At 32.9% G+C, this 17,149-nt stretch overlaps 1 pseudogene; it reads left to right on the top strand.

Annotated features, from left to right (window-relative positions):
- Positions 1 to 14,832: 14,832 nt before the first annotated feature.
- On the top strand, positions 14,833 to 15,908 carry LOC120597123 (DNA primase small subunit-like; annotated as a pseudogene).
- Positions 15,909 to 17,149: the final 1,241 nt, after the last annotated feature.

The raw sequence follows: 17,149 nt of genomic DNA, 5'->3' as shown, positions 1-17,149 counted from the left end.
AAGTGCTTACAGAATTAGTTTTTCCATTTCAAAATTTAAAATAGAACCAGGGCTGGAGAAAAGTAGGAGAGATTAGGATGGTAAAGTAATTTGTAGATCAGAGTTCTCGAAGTAGGACATAAACAGATCTTTCTATTATGAGGCCTACAGAGTTCATTGGCAAAGATTCAACACTCATCATGCCTGAAAATGTAGACTCTCCACTAACCCCTTACTCTTACTCTTGAACTACCCACTATCTAACAGTCTTCTTAAAAACTTTCCAAAATGAAATGAGGGACTAAGGTGGGAACATGATTTCTTTTTAAAGGTTTTTTTTTTACCCCCTTGACCTAGATAGCATTAAACTATTTCAATAAGTGATTTCCTAATAATCCAGAACAATACTAGACACTGATTATAATGTACTTTTTTGTAGTTTCCTTAAACTTTCTTGTGCTTGGATTTTTTCGAGCTTTTGGATTTGTTGGTTTAAAGTTTTCACCAAATTTGTAAAATTTTTGACCATTATTTCTTCAAATATTTTTTCTACTCTCTTCTCTTTTGAGATTTAATTACATGACAGGCCACTTTAATTTGTCTCACAGCTCTTAGGTCCTTTTTTCATATTTTTAAAGTCATTTTTTTCCTCTAATTTTCATTTTGGATAGTTTCTACTGTACTTGTCAACTAAGAAATTTTTAGTTTTCATTTCTAGAAGTTTTCATAGAAACTTTTTTTTATAGATTCAATATTGCTATTAAACTTGTTCAAGTTTTTTCCAGCTTCTTGGACATATGGAACAGAGTTTATAATAACCTTGTTAATATGCTTGTTATAAATTCTATCATGTGTTAGTTCTGGACATGTTTCTCTTGTTTTTTGTCTTTATTATGAGTCATATTTGTCTGCTCTTTGGCATGCCTGGTAATTTTTGACTGGAAGCCAGACACTGTGAATTTTACCTTTTTGGGTGCTCTATATATTCATAAGCCCTATACATTCTTGAGTTTTTCTGGGAAACTCTTAACAACTCTTTGATCTTTTCAAGACATACTCTTAAAATTTATTATCTGGAACCAAAACAGCATTAATCTAGGGCTAATATTCCCTATCATTGAAGCAATACCCCACTAGTGAGGCAATACTCAACGTCCAACGAAATATAATGTTTTTTGGATTATGAAAAGACTAACTCTTCCAGGCCCTATGCAAGCTCTCTGGATTGTTTCCTTTGTTTCAGATGATTGTTTTTCTGACCTCAGGTTGTTTCTACTAAGCTGAACACTTCAATGAGACCCTCTGAAAATCTCCAGAGTACCTTCTTTGCGTAACTCTTTCCTCTCCAGAAATTTGTCTTGTGACATATGACCACGTTGGTCTCCCTAGGTTCTAAGCTCCATCACCTCAGCTCAGAAAGTTCACTAGGATCCTCCCTGGGTTCCTATCCCTGTGCTGCATCCTAAAAAGTCATAGGGAGTTAGTTAAGCAATTACAGGACTCACCTCATTTTCCTCCTTTTCTCAGAGCTTAGGGATCACTGCCCTGTGTTGCCTGGTATCCAATAACTAGGGAGTAAATATAAAAAATGTGTTGCCTGTGAGTTTGTATTTTATTTTGAAACCATCCCATATTTACAGTGCATAATCACTTAAAAAGAACAAAAACTATCTGGTGAACCATTTATATTTAAAATCTTAGAAACAAGAAACTGATAAGACATTTTACAAAGAAATTAGGCTTGATGTTTTATAAATGTAATAGTTTTCATAGTGTTTCATAACCATTTCAAGTGACTAGTTCTAAAGTGAGGTAGCAATCCAGCAGTAAAAAAATAATTTTTTTCTGGATGGCCTTTGCTACTTTTAATGGTTTAAAATTTTAGCAGAAAGTCTTTATATTTTCAAACAGAATAAATTCCAGAGATACTTTAAAAATAATATTATAGTACTAATTAAAGTGTGGTCAGAGAGCTTTAACTTAAGTCTAATTGAAAAATAACTGAAAACTCACTTGAATTGCTTTTCGCATATATCATTTTAAGTTGTAACTCCTGTGAATTATGCTTAAGCATTTGAGTATTGGATAATGGCAAATTTATACATTTTTAAATGAAATATACAAAGTCACATATAAACCAACATAAATACTATTAAATTCAGTCTTTTAGAAAGCAATTAGAAGCCCATACTTTGTACAGAGTGAGTAACAATACTGGGTATTAAAATTATGAATGAATGGAAGATAATTCTGTCTTGGTGATGTGAATTTAATTCAACTGCCTGTCAGACTCAGTTCAACTCTTATAAATAAAGTATTCTTTAAATATTAGGAACAAAATTTATTCATATTATGAAAACATAGAATAATGCTTTTACTATATTTTTAATTTGTAAGCATATTTCTCAAGCAGAAATTATCTGTTTTTAAGGGAGATGAACTTACATAGCATCATAATGTTTGTTACAATATTACATACTAATCAATTAATTTATATTCTAACAGCTCAACTCTCAGTCTCATTCAATTTGCTGTACAATGAAGTTCTTAAATTTCTCTCCTATGCCTCTTTTTTCAAAGTAATAAATCTCAAAAGTAGTCGAATTAAGTTTTCTATGTTTTTAACACCCTATTTGCGAACTGTTATCTTGTGGTGTTGTGTACAAAGAATACACTAGAAGCAGAAGGGAAAACATTAAAAGAGAACACCAATAAAATTAATTCTCCCAAGACATAGAAACTAAGACCAATAAATCTACAATGAAGTTATTAAAATAGTTAGCAACCATTGCTCTCAAATTCATATAAGTAGGAAAAAAATGTTTTTTCCAATATGTCTCCAGTTCATATAGCATAGGTAAAACGAAATTCAGTTTACTTAAATTTTTGTGCATTTTCTGTCCTACTTTGAAAATATCTTTGTAACTATTACATGAAAAATATAATACAACTTAAGCAAATGTGTTATGAATAATTCAAATATAAACTTTTCTAAAATATAAGAGAACATATAATAAATTTAAGAATAGTATTGCCCTGGCATGACATAGTTAATTGCCTATCATGCTTGATTTAAGTTATTGAGAGGAGTAACAATTAAACTTCTATCATGTACTTATGCCTTATTACATATAGTTTGTAAATCCCTAGAATGGTGGGAGATCAGAATTTGAGAGCACTGAATGACTGAAAATTTGAAAAGAGAGTATCTCCGAGAATGAAAACAATATAAAATGCAAGAACTGAGGATGTTCTATGCCACTAGTGTATACACTTGCCGATTCTGTGTTTTTGTTGCATGTTTCTCACTAATATTCCATATTAAAGAGGATATTTATATACAATGATCACCTCACATCAAAAATATTTACAATACCTTTAATGTTCTATATCTCATTTTTTCTATTTTACAATTTATAAATTGCTATTATTTCAGTGGCATTTTTAAAGCAATAAAAATATTTGTATTTTCAATTTAAAAATCATCTAAAGCAAAGAATGAAGCTCCAACACTCATGCCAAACTTTGCACATGGTGAGTGAAGGCACCTTCAACTATCAAACCTAATTTCTCTTATTTTCATAAGAACATTTTGAAAACATAGAGAATTAATAGTTTGCCAATTATAGTCAGAGGCATATTTAAGATTAGGACAGAGATTTCCCAATTGCCAGTCCCTATAAATAGTGTACATGGTATCATTAAAATTCTCTGTTCACTTCCCTCTAACATGGCCTCCTACCTACTCATGTGTTTGTCCTGTATTCTACATCTGTCCTCAATGGAAATACCAATAAAATATTACTAATGTATATAATCATAATTGAAGTTGTATCAAATAATTAAGGAATTTTTCTCCTAAATAATAACTGTATTTTAATAAAACTTGTTAAAGTCAAATATCTAAGCACAGAAGATAGCATCGCAATGAGAAGAGAGCCTGATACTAAGGAACCCACTGTATGGCTTCCATCCTCTACCAAACCATTCACTTGCACTACTGTTTGGAAGTATTTCAGAGCACATTCCATGTTAAGCTTCCAATCACAGACTTAGTTGAGATGCTTTACACTGGCACTGGGAGAATGAGGTGAGTAGGCTTGATGGGATCTATACGTGCCGTGAGAATAAAAATAAAGTCTTTGCCTAAAGTTTACAAAACCTTGATGTAATAACCAAATATAAATCAGATTTTGAGCAATACAGGAGAGTATTATATATCCTTAATATAATTCAAAGTTTTTATAGCAAACTATAAGGAGAAGGGGACAGAATCTGGGCCAGGTAATCAAGGCATAAAACATTTTATGTCACAATTGATACATAATAGACAGATATGAATTTACTGTAAAATGTTTAGGCAGAGCTTAGGTTATCAAGACAAAATAAAGGGAACATCATGAATGCCAAGTTTAAGTAGACAAATGAGGGACAGTCTCCAAATAGATCTAGAGCAGGAGGTCACATGAAGACCATAGAGTGTCATAGATAAGAATAAACTGGGGCTATGGAATAAAAAATAGAGACAAGAAAGCCAGAAAAATTGTTTGAGATCTGTCACAAACAAGAGTCCCAAGTAGAGTCATGTTGAAAGGGAACCCATTCCACATACAAGGTATGAAGTAGGTAACTGTCTACAAAGCTTGATTTCAGATGCATGGGAAGGTCCTACTATATTAAAACAAACAAACAAACAGACAAGAACTTCCTTTACCCATTGACTGATTATTGATTTAGTATTTAACACCTCAAGTATTTGGCTTAAAGCTTTGACCCTCCATAGAAAAGAAATCTGTTGTCAATTCTTTTCACCTCAGCAAGGTGACATTAAGATTTATGGTGAATCTCATCTCCATAAGTCTGGAACCTATAAGATTAATGAACCATACTGCGGTTTACATACTGGTAGTTTCAATGTACCCTTCTTCATTTTATTTTTGTACTGTAGACATGCTTCTGTCTTTCTGAAAGTAACAGTGAATTAATAATTATGCATATCTATGTCTTCTTCATCTAATATCCTTACTTAAAATCCCTCAAGGAAGGCATTGTAACTTTTATTAATTCTTTATCCTCAAAACCTAGTATGGAATCTTACATATGCAGGGCATTCAGTATTGGTTGATCTGAACTTTACTTAATTTTGTTCAAGAAAAAGATAATTTTCCACCATGTAAATCATATATTATTAATTCCCCTTATGGGCATACTGTTTGAGAGATGCTTTATTTTTAAATTTAAATAAGCTCTCCTCTAAAGTAGACTGCAATGTTTTAAATTTCACTGTCCTCACTGCAGAATTAGTGTTAAGAATCCTAATTATGTTTTTCCTACTGTTTGACTTACTCTTTGTCCTTGGATGCCGCAACCTCTTTTTTCCTAGATCTAAATTCCTGATACCACTATTGATTTTTTTTTGTATGTAATGTAGAATGATGCCCTTTATCCACTTTTAGTATGGCATGCTGTTTGAAATACTTTCTAGTGAAGTAATATTTTTGATGCAATATTGAATGAGCTACCGTAAATCCTTTCTCAAATATTGTTGAGTAAACACATATTTTAAAATACATACATACAGAGTCTCACTTGTTCATCTTTTGGACCAATAGATTCTTTTGGACCAATAGATTCTATTTGGCTGGGCTTAGGGAAGAATCTGTAGCACCGGAGTAGAGTGAAGCAAATGTTTTGTGTCCTTGTTCACATCAGCAAGGTGACTGAAACAAATGAGCTCATGAATAAATGTGGTTTATAAAGGTATCTAAAGGTTTTGTACAGTTATAACATTTTATCAACACACCAAAAGCCTTTGCCACAGAATTCTTGGCTTCATGTAACAGTTTTGTCAACTCACATAAATATTTCCCTTTTTGTCACTGCATGGTAAGAAGATAGTTTGATGTGGGAAACTTTAGATGAAGTCAGATATAACATGGTTGATATTTCAATCATCCAATGCTAGCTTTTTTTTTTTAAGTTCTTTTTCTCTGAAGAATATACTTTCCCCTCTTAAGAATATTTACCTAGTGTCTAGAAACTAATCCATTCCGACCTGCACAGACCACATCTTTAGATCCTTACAGCTTCTCAGCTTCTTCTGAGTAAGCAGCCAACTCCATGACCTTGTCACCTGCCACAGCCAACTGCACTAGGTATACAGTCAACCAAAACTGGGTCAATTGAAATCTGCTTCCAAGGAATGTGGAGTCATTATCCAGAGATTAGTAGATGCAATCTTTGCACTGACAGAGGCTTATGTGGCTGTCACTGGGCTATCATGAGCAACTTGAAATCTGATGTGTAAGAGAAAAGATGAAAGAAGCTAACTCACAAAAGAAGCAGGGATAAGAGAAAACAAGCACCCCAAAAAAGAAAGACAAAGAGCAAGAAATATACATAATAACTTTCTTAGTGTCTAATTATTTTATAGTTCTTGGTTCTTGTTCCCATGATTAAATTTCATCTGCCCTTTTATGAAAAATTAGGTAAATTTTCTAATTATAAATGTTCTTCCTCACCTGATAGAATTCAGCTCATGTTTGCACTGCCAACAACTAGGATTATATAGGCCTCAGAGTCAATACTCAAAAATGGCTACTGAATAAAATGTATATTTTTTAAAGATATTAGTTTGCTTTAGATACTTTTGTTCCAACGACTGAAACAGACAGATCAAATTAGAATCTCATATCTGATAGAATCACCACTGAAAGAGTTCCAGATATGGAAAAGGTGTTGGACCAATGGTTTTACATTATCTCATTTTATCATCCAACTAATCTGGGAGTTATATACTATTTCCAGAATTTCACAGATGATGAAACTGAGACTCAAATAACTTTCTTAAGGTTGTAGAGGCATTAAGTGGTGAGACCAGAATACAAATTCAGGTTTCTCCAAATCCAAAGCCCATGTTCTCTGCACATTTAATTCATATAAAGTTGATCAAGTTTGTTTCTGTACCCAGTTTATGACTAAGCTGTTTTTCCAGTATAATGGTAGATTAAAACACTAAGATAAGGACTACTGAGGATGGCTTAGAATACCTGTAATTATAAACTTAAGTTAATAAAATGATTAAATATGGAATTAAAAGACATATGAAGTCAGAACTAGCTAACTGCTAAAGATTAAAAGTACAAAAATCACTGTAATGTAATTCAATTTAATATAGGAATTTATTTTGATTGTGCCTTATAGGGATTAAAATAATATATTTTCAGTATCTTAAATTCCAACATTATTATTTTTTTTGAAGATAAAGTTTACAATTTTTGTTGAAAAAAATGGACAGTAGTCTCTAAACATGTCAGATACAATAAATAGATAAATACTATTATGACAAATATCTGAAAATGATAATTCATAGAAATGAGCACTTTTACAGCATTATAAAAACCCATACTACAACTAGCTACTGCACATTTGAGTAGCTGTTTCTTATTAATATTAACATAGATTTATCTCTCTGTAATCAAAATATTCATGCAAAATTATAAGTACTACATTATTTTTAATGTATTTTCAAAATTTTATCTTTGTCGAGGGTTGGTGTGAAATTACACTTTCTAATGAAGAGATTAGCCCAAATTAATGATACGGACAAATTAAATCCTCAAATTTAATTTTTACAAAATTAATACATGAATGTATGTTCAACTAAGCTACTAAAATGTCTATGCATTAAGCAATACTATTTGCAATTATGTTTTGCTGCTATGTCATCGAAAGACAAAAAGTTGACCTAACTATTCTAAAAGCTATATATATGTCATTTTAAAATTTAAAAATCTTGACTAGCGACTAGCAGATTAAAAAATAATTTGCATGAATTTAGAAAAATAATGTTTGAAACATAACTCTCATGAAAGATTTTAGAATGGAGACTAGAATATAGTTAAACATTTTAAGACTTTGAGAAAATGAGTCTTTTTAAATGACTTTAAAGGAATATCTTAAATCTTAGTTGTTTGTTTACTTTTTGTTTTGTTTTTAATGAAAAAGACCAAGAGACCAGTTCATGCTTTGAGACAGCCTCTGTACATTAAACAAATATCAACTAAAGATAAAATCTGGAAAGAAAATTTTTTTTAAAGTATAGTATATTTACTATACTTTAAAAAAAGTATACTTTTTTTAAAGTATAGTAAAAATTCTTTTTAAAGTATAAACTTTAAAGTAAGTTTATAATTACAGGTATTTTTTTAAAGTATTTTTAAAGTAAAGTATTGCTATACTTTAACTATAGATGCCATAACATCTATGGCACCAGAAATGGAATCAGATGTGAAAAATAGAAAGCAGAGTTGATACTTCAGATCTCCTGGCCAACAAGCAGAGTAAACAGGGAGCAGCAGGGATTAAAAATGCTACAAAGAGGTGGACATTGAATTCAGGCTCACTATTTCCACCCAGACATATAAAGTGGGGCAAAGAAAATCTTTAACTCTCCCCAAAGAAATGACTTATACAAAGAAGCATGCCAAAAGACATGGAGAAAAAATAGAAAAATCTCCCCACTGAAGACAAGTATCAAGCCTCTTGCTAGGCTATGACTCCATCTGAGGTTACCCCAGTATTTCCAGAATAAAGTGCTAAGCTGACAATATAAGATCTGGTTGTACATACAGGACTGTAAAAGCCAAATCATGACCCCCAAAACTACAAACAAGGGAAATACAAGCACAGGGAGGAATGCAGGGGAGACAAAGGCCATCAAAGATGAGCCTGCAAATCAAAATCACGAAATGAATGAGGAAAAATATGCTAAGAACAGTAACTAACAAAATCAAAATTCAACAGATTATCACTACAGATAAAATACAAAATAATAAATATAAAGTGACTTTAAGTATGTTGCAAATTCTCAAAGGTATAGCAGAAAGAAAACCATGAAACACAAAGCGGGACAATATATAAAACAAATAGTTGCAAACATCAGGTCTTAAAATATAAAATCACTGAAATTTAAAAATTAAGAGATTGTTTAGGCTGAAAAGGGACATAGTCGGGACAATATATAAAACAAATAGTTGCAAACATCAGGTCTTAAAATATAAAATCACTGAAATTTAAAAATTAAGAGATTGTTTAGGCTGAAAAGGGACATAGTCAAAGAAAGAATTAGAGTATTTACTTATTATCATAAGCATGAACACCAAACTTAGAAAGAGCTAGCAGAATAAAGAGTAAAAACAAACAAGTTTGGAGACAGATTTCAAATGACAGATTCACTGAGAGGATCTAATTTATCTCCAATAAGAATGCCAGAGAAAGACAACTGAAGGAATACTGGAGAAATAATACTCAAAGAGGTATGGTTAAGAATATTCTAGTAAAACCGGAAGACATGAATCTTTAGAGAGAAAGTATACACAGAATGACAAGCAGTATAAACAAGAATTAATCTCTATATCAATGCATTGTAGTGATATAATGGTGGTAGTGTGGTAATAATGGTTACAATAAAAAACCGGTGCAAGAATAAGTAATAAAAAGAATTTCACATTTAGAAATATAGTAGGCCCAATAAACTAAAATAATATGTTCCTTTTTAAAACAAAGTATTAAATAAAATATTCAGAACTCCAAGTAACAACATCAAATATTATGGGTGTTTTTCATTCCTTTCTCCTTGACTCCGCTTTTTTTTTTCTAATGGAGCTCAGTTTGAAAGAATCAAGTTAATCATACTTTTAAATTCAAAAAGCACATTGCTATCATCTATCTCTGCCAATCATCTTTCTTATTTTATTTTCAACTTTCTTTTATGATAACTATTCCTATTTCCCTCATATCATAGCTAATGTGCTTGATCTAGGTCTTTAAAAATAACTTTATAAAATATATAATGTGTTTTGTGGATATTTCCAATTTACCCATATGGTATAAATCTCATTCTGTTTTCTACTTTTCATATCCAAATCTCTGATTAGAGGTCTTTCAGTGTTTCTGGAACATGTTCATTTATTCTTAATTCCTAATGAACCTTAGTAAATATCTACTACATTTAAACATCCATCACACCTCTTAGTGATGGACACTGAGGCTGCCACCAACTCTGTTGCCACAGACAACACCACAATCAAAATCCTTGCCCTCATCTATTTTTTAAATGTTTCTGAGAACTTATGTATGATGTATATATAAGATCATAGGATCAGAGGCATATTAATTTTTAATTTAGAAAAAAATTACTTTCCAGATTACTTTTCACTACGAGTGAAAGTTAGCACTCTATATACATTCACCAATACTTCACATTTTTATCTTTTTTAATTATAGTCTTTCTGATAAGAGTAAAGTGATCTCTCATTGTTTTAATTTCCATTTGTATGATTTGTATACTATTTAGCTTTGAAGAAATCTGATCTATGGTAGTTTATCTCATTCATTCGTCCATTTTTTTCTCCATTGAAGTTTTAGTCTTTCCTTGATTAATAGAAGTTATTTCTAGATAACTGCTAACAATCTTTTATTAGTTTTAAATGTAGCCAGTGACTTAACCATTTATCAATAGTATCCTTCATTGAACATAAAACCTTTTTATTGATAATATCATAACAATTGCTTTCTTCATATCATAATTTGTACTTTGGGGGGTCTTACATAAGCCTTTTCCTACATATGGTCCACAAAGCTATTCTCCTAATTGTCTTCTAAGAAAAAACTTTGTAGATTGTGGTGTTTATGGTACAAATCTCATATAGTTTGTCTATAAACATATTCGGAAGCTGCCTTTGTATCAGGAATAAGAAAGGTCCAGTCTTATTTTTCTCCAAATAGAGTCTGTTTACCCTAATATCATATAACCATTGATTTTTGGTGCTATTTCATAATATATCATGTTTCCATACATGCATCTATTTCTAAAATTTCTATTGTTTCATTTATCTACTTGTCTCTTCTTACATAAAGATATTGATTTTATAACTATAGCTTTTCAGAATGTCTTAATATTGGACAATATTCTCATTTACCTTCTTAAAGTAAACCTAGTCTATAGGTCTTTAGTCTTCAACATAAATTTTTAAATGAATTTGTTCAGTTACACCACAGATCCAGCATTTTATTTTTTGAAATTGCATTGGATTTGTAAGCTAACTGGAAGAAAGATGATAATATTCAACACATTTACTATGTTATGTCGTGTCATTCCACCATGAATGTGATATACCTTTTTATTTATTCAAATTTGTTTAATAAAATTAATACTTTATTTTTAATAAAGATTGTGCATTCTTGCAAAGTTGGTTCCTGTTTTGTAGCTTTTGTTGATTTTTAGTTGATTTAATTAATACTGCTAAATTTAAATATATATTAACTATAAGGTATATATTATATATTATATATCACATATTTATATACACAAATATATATTATGTGTAAGATATCCTATATAATAACGCATGTCATATAGCGTATATGAGGGTGGGAGTTTCATGTTGGGAGTTTCATATTACTCTTAGAAGAAGAGATGCCAGAGAGTTTGCTTCCTCTTTCTCTCCCTGCTTCATAAGGACACTGCAAGAAGGCAGCTGTCTGCAAGCCAGAAAGAGAACCCTCAACAAGGAACCAAATGGCCAGCACCTTGATCTTTGACTTTCTAGCCTCCAGAACTGTAAGAAATCAATTCCTGTTAAACCACTCAGTCTACAGCATTTTATAATGGTAGCCTGAGCAACTAATACAGATTTGGCTACCAAGCAGTGGGGTGCTGCTATAACAAATATCTAAAAATGTGAAAGTGGCTTTGGAACTGGGTAATAGGTAGAGACTGGAGGAGTTTTGAGATACATGCTAGAAATATGGATATTAAAGGTGATTCTGGTGAAGCTCAAAAAGAGAAAAAGAGAGCTGGAGTTTCCTTCTTCTTGGAGAATATAGAAAGAATCATAAGAAGAGAATATTGGTAGAAATATAGATATCAAAGGCCATTTTAATATCTTAGATGGAAATGAGAAACATGTTATTACAAATTAGAGGAAAGGGAATTCTTATTATAAAGAGGCAAATAACTTGGCAGAATTGTGTTTGTATGGATATTTAAGAGAGGAGATTTATAAGCAAAGTGTTGAAGGAACAGCTCGGTTTCTCCTGACTACTTATAGTATAATGAGAGAGGACAGAGATAAATTGAGGAAGAAATTGTTAAGCAAAAAGGAACCAGACCTTAAAGATTTGGGAAATTCTCAGCCTTTCCATATTGTAAAAAAATTAAAAAGAGAAAGTTTATTCAGAAGTGAACACCAAGAAGTGACGAGATTATCAACTGAGAAAGAGATTATGGGATTATATAATCAGAAACACTGAAATTGAATTGAAGGGGATTGAGACAGGAATAAATAAAAAAAGGCTTTGGGCTTCTTAGATTCTACAGGACAATAAAGCTATTCAACTGTGAATATGTATTATTCTTCAAGAAAAGGGAAGAATCACTCTGAAAAAAACTAAGGGGGTCAAAAGCTATAAAATTCCAGTTACAAAATAAATGAGTTATGGAGATATAATGTACAGCACAGTGATTAGAGTTAATAATACTGTTCTCATCATGAGAAAAAAAGTTGTAAATATGTGTGGTGATGGATGTTAACTAGACTATTGTGCAGATCACTTTGCAATACATACAAATCATTATGTAGTATACCTGAAACTAATATGTTATATATCAATTAAACCTAAAAGAGGAAGGAAGGAAAGAAGGAAGGAAGGAAGGAAGGAAGGAAGGAAGGAAGGAAGGAAGGTATATAAGGAAGGAAGGAAGGAAGGAAGGAAGGAAGCGAAGGAAGGAGGGAGGGAGGGAGGAAGAAAAAAGAGAAAGAAAAAAAGAATGACCTTGATCATTAAAGAATGACCCTGATCATTCATAGATCATTAAAGCTGCCAATATTTCAGTTTCAACAGGACAGATGGCATCTGACTGAAACTGTGGGGCTGGGGTCACCCAGAAACTTCAGGGCTGGATCCTCACAATGAAGAGACTTGGGGAAATGATCTTCATCTGGCAGAGTATTGAGAGCACAACCCCTGCCCTGCAGAGCCTAGGGTCAGAACTGTTGCTTCAGTTGAGTCCAGAGGCAGAACAAAAGAGAATTATCCTGGAGCCTTACAATCTGATGGAATTCAATTTGCTAGATTTTGACCTGCTTGTAACTCATCACCCCTTCCTTCTTTCCTATCTCTCCCCTTTGGAATGGGGATATCTGTACTGTGCCTCTCACCATTGTATTATGGAAGCACAAAATTCATATGGTTTCACAGGTTCACAACTAGAAAGAAATTTTGCCTCATGAGACTCATACCTCCAGCCTCACTCATATCTGATTTTGATATTTAGCGAGTGTTTGGGAGATAATCAGAATTCAATGAGGGCATGAAGTTGTGACCCTCATGATGGAATTAGTGGTTCTCATAAGAGACACGGAGAGCTTGCTTCCTCTCTCTCTACCATGTGCAGACGCAGTGAGAAGGTGGCCTTCTGCAAGCCGGGAAGCCCTTACCAGGGTACCAAATCTTCATCTTGGACTTCTCAATCTACAGAACTGTGAGAAATAAATCCATTGTTTTGGCCACCCAATACATAGTATTTTGTTATGGTACCAGAGCTGATTAATACAAATATTTCTAAGTTTCTTTTTATTTATTTGTAATAACTTTTGTTTTTCATTTTTCCTTTCCTACCCTTATTTGACAAATCAAATTTCCTTTGATGGTTTTAAATTCATAAATTCTTCAATTTCTTTCTGGTTACTAACTCTCCCTTCATTTTTGAAAAAATTTACCAGTATCTCTATCTTCCTGAAAGACAATATAGATACCTTAATACTTTCTGTCTTCCTGTGGTCCCCAAATCCTTCCATGGCCTTCTCCCTCAGTAAGTTATTTTTTTTCACTAGACTTTTAAAAATGCATACCAGATTAATAAAGACCTATTTTTTTAAAAAATGATAAAGTTTAAATTCTTGAAGAAAATATAAGAGACTATATTTATTGTCTTATTATAGGGAAAAAAATGTTCTTAAACCACATAGATCCTCTCCAAAATATTTGAAATGCTAACTTTTTGCATTGTGTCAGATAGGCAGTGGATGGGGAGAGTCAAGTACCAATTGACTGGTTTCTTTTTCTTACTTTTGAGATTTAGATTACTAGTTCTGAAAGAACCAAATTATGTTTTACCCAGGAAGAAAAAATGTCTTATTCTGACAAATTTCTAAACCATTTTGACTATGAAGAGTTGAAGACTAATAAATTCTGAACTCTATCTGAAGTTAATTCATACTCAGTGAAGCTCAGACTCCTGGCAACAGTTACACCTACACAATTCGGGCAAAGGTCCTTGATACTTACTCCTCTGTTCCAATCTCCTTATCTTCCTCAGGGATAACATGTTTTTGCAACAAGTAACTTGAGTGTATTAAAAATGACTCTGAGAACTTCCAGGTTAATGAACTAATAGAGATTGAGAAGAGAGACGGGAAGCGGAACTAGGAGTCTCTTTGCACATACCTTGTCTCATGTATCTCATCTGGTTGTTGATTCTCAATATGCTCGAGGGCTCACCTTCCGCAGATTTTCCTGAAATGGGCAGGGCCTCCTTCTGTCCACCTGAGCGGTGGACCTAGCGTCCGAGTTGATGGGCAGAGGTTGCAGGAGCGCATCCCGAGCCCAGGCCAACCCATGCAGGAACTACAATTCCCAGAGGTCCCTGCAGACCTCGGCCACGTCCATGACGCGCCAGCGTGCTCTTCTGAGAAGTTTGGTGTCTCCAAACTGCCTAAACTTTATTGCTGGAGGCTCTTTCCCTAAATCCAGTACTAACGCTGGCCCAACTGTGGCGGAGTGATAAATATGTGTGAGGGAGTCATAAAGAATTACTTTAAACACCGTGAATTTAATTCACATTGAAAGATGATATTTACATTTGCTACCTAATCCTTCTACAGCCCGAGTGATCTGGAAAAAGAGATGCAAAAAATAAATCCGACGAGATTAATATAGGCACGGTATATTCCCACAGACCCAATCAACACAATACGATGAAGCTGGAAGCTTTCTAGGCTCAAGAAAAAGACCTGGTGTTTGACATTGACATAGCCGACTGTGACTGCCTGAGGCGATGTTACAGTTCTACAGACACATGTACTAAATGCTGGATCCTCATGACAGTGCCCATTCTCATCATCAATTGACCATTGAAGAAGGACTTTGGATTTAAGCTTCGTCTCTGAGTGTTTTCGGGAAGGAGAGGTGTTTATTTGCTGGATCCGTGATGAATCATAAAACTGTCCTCTGCAGCACATTCTGGGATAATTGAGTGTTTGAATCTTGTAAAGTGTGGTTAAGAGGTAAAAAGAAAGTTTACCTAAGTGAAAAAAATCCACCCTTTATCAGAAAACCTGTAAACATAATTAAAAAGTACTTTGAGGAATATGCCTTGATTGATCAAGATATTCTTGAAAATAAAGAAGACCGCGGTAAGATTTTAGCCCTTGTTCCTGAAACAATTCATGGTGAACGCAACCAAACTTCCAAAAGCTTCACAGTTCACTTCAGCGTTTGAAGCATTTGAAGAAGGCTGAATTTCTGAGCATATTGATTTACAGAAAGTGGATCAGTTTGATCCATTTACAATTCCAACCATGAGCTCCATCTGCCATGAATTGGATGCCATTTCTACCAATGAAGAGGAAAAAAAGGAAAATACAGCTGAATCTGATATCAAACTTAGACTCAGAGATTATTAAAAGATAAATCTAGCTCCTTTTGTAAAGTTTTTGAACATTTTAGAAAACCTGAATAAATCCTAAAAAGAAATTCTCAAAAAGAGTGATTTAGAAAATTTCTTTTCTCTGAGAAATAATTACGTTGAAAAGATTCCTAAGACCACCAAAGGAGAGTGTCAAGCTTCCTGGAAGAAGCAATAATAGGAGGAGTAAATAGTTTGCAGATAAATTTATAAAATTAAATAATATACAAAGAAAATTCTAAGGTTTCTGATATAAATATTCATTCAGTTGCCACATATAGAGGTAAGTGAGCAGTAATATGGCTGAGACTTTAATCTCAGTTCACTGGATACAGCCTCCGTATTTTTGGAGTGAATATTCTAGGTTGAATGAGGGCTATGTCCTTAAACTTAGACGCATAAGTTAATTATACCTGGAGTATGTATCCGGTCACTTTTTAATTATGCTTTCTGATATTTTTATTGGTCAGGCCATACTCTACTGCCCATCCTTTAAAAATCATGTTAAGCTGTGCATCCAAACCTACCAAAACTTCAAAAGATATGAGTTGCTAGATTACAATACTAGGGCTTAGTACTTTTTTACAACTACATATTGCAATTGTAGCTCCTAACTTCTTCCCTCAGAGGCAATTGAATTAGTCTACCTTAAAGAAGCAGTTTAGAAAAAATAAACAACTTTACCAATATAAAACCTGTTGTACTTGTCAAAGCACTTGGACTTTCTATATATTTATATACTTAGATTAAATTTTAAAATATTTTCTTCCATGTTTGATTTTGTGTAATAGATTTTGAAGTGTTAGATTTCTTTTGCCCATTTTGATTTATATTTATTCTTCATATTCTGTTTCCTGAGAAACACTGAGAAGCAAACTATTGGGCTGGTGCTTTCTGTGACTGATGAAATTTTCTTCCCTTTGCATTTCTTTAATATTGTTTTCTCTATATTGTTTTCTCTATAACCACGTAGTCTTTTTTCTTTTTTTTTCTGTTTTTCTTTTGGTTTATACAGAACAGACTCTATAATGCCATCAACAGACTGAAATGCCATGCATTTATTTCTCTTTTCTAATTTTTAAAGAAATATTGGAAACTATTATGCAAAAAGAAATCACTCTAGGTTGTGGTCTGTTTATGAGGATCAAGAATATGGCACAGTAAAAAAAAAAAAGGAAAGAAAGAAAAAAATCTAAATCAGAGTTGGTTCGGAAGAAAACCCAGTGTCCCTTATGAGAAACATTAAGCGAGATTCTAGCCCCACCTACAGTCCTGTAGCGGGATCGCATGTTGGAAATGAAAACTAACCTGTGATGGACAAGACTCAGACAGCAAGCCTAAGGCTGGACTCTGACTCAAAGCAGGTACAGTCAAAAGATGTTACTATGTTTTTTTAGTTACTGTCCTGAAAAACAGCCA

The sequence above is a fragment of the Pteropus medius genome, unplaced genomic scaffold (assembly GCF_902729225.1).
Source record: "Pteropus medius unplaced genomic scaffold, Ma_sr-lr_union100, whole genome shotgun sequence".
NCBI classification, from domain to species: domain Eukaryota; kingdom Metazoa; phylum Chordata; class Mammalia; order Chiroptera; family Pteropodidae; genus Pteropus; species Pteropus medius.
Note: the sequence above shows the minus strand (reverse complement) of the source record. Positions and strands in the feature narration are given on the sequence as shown.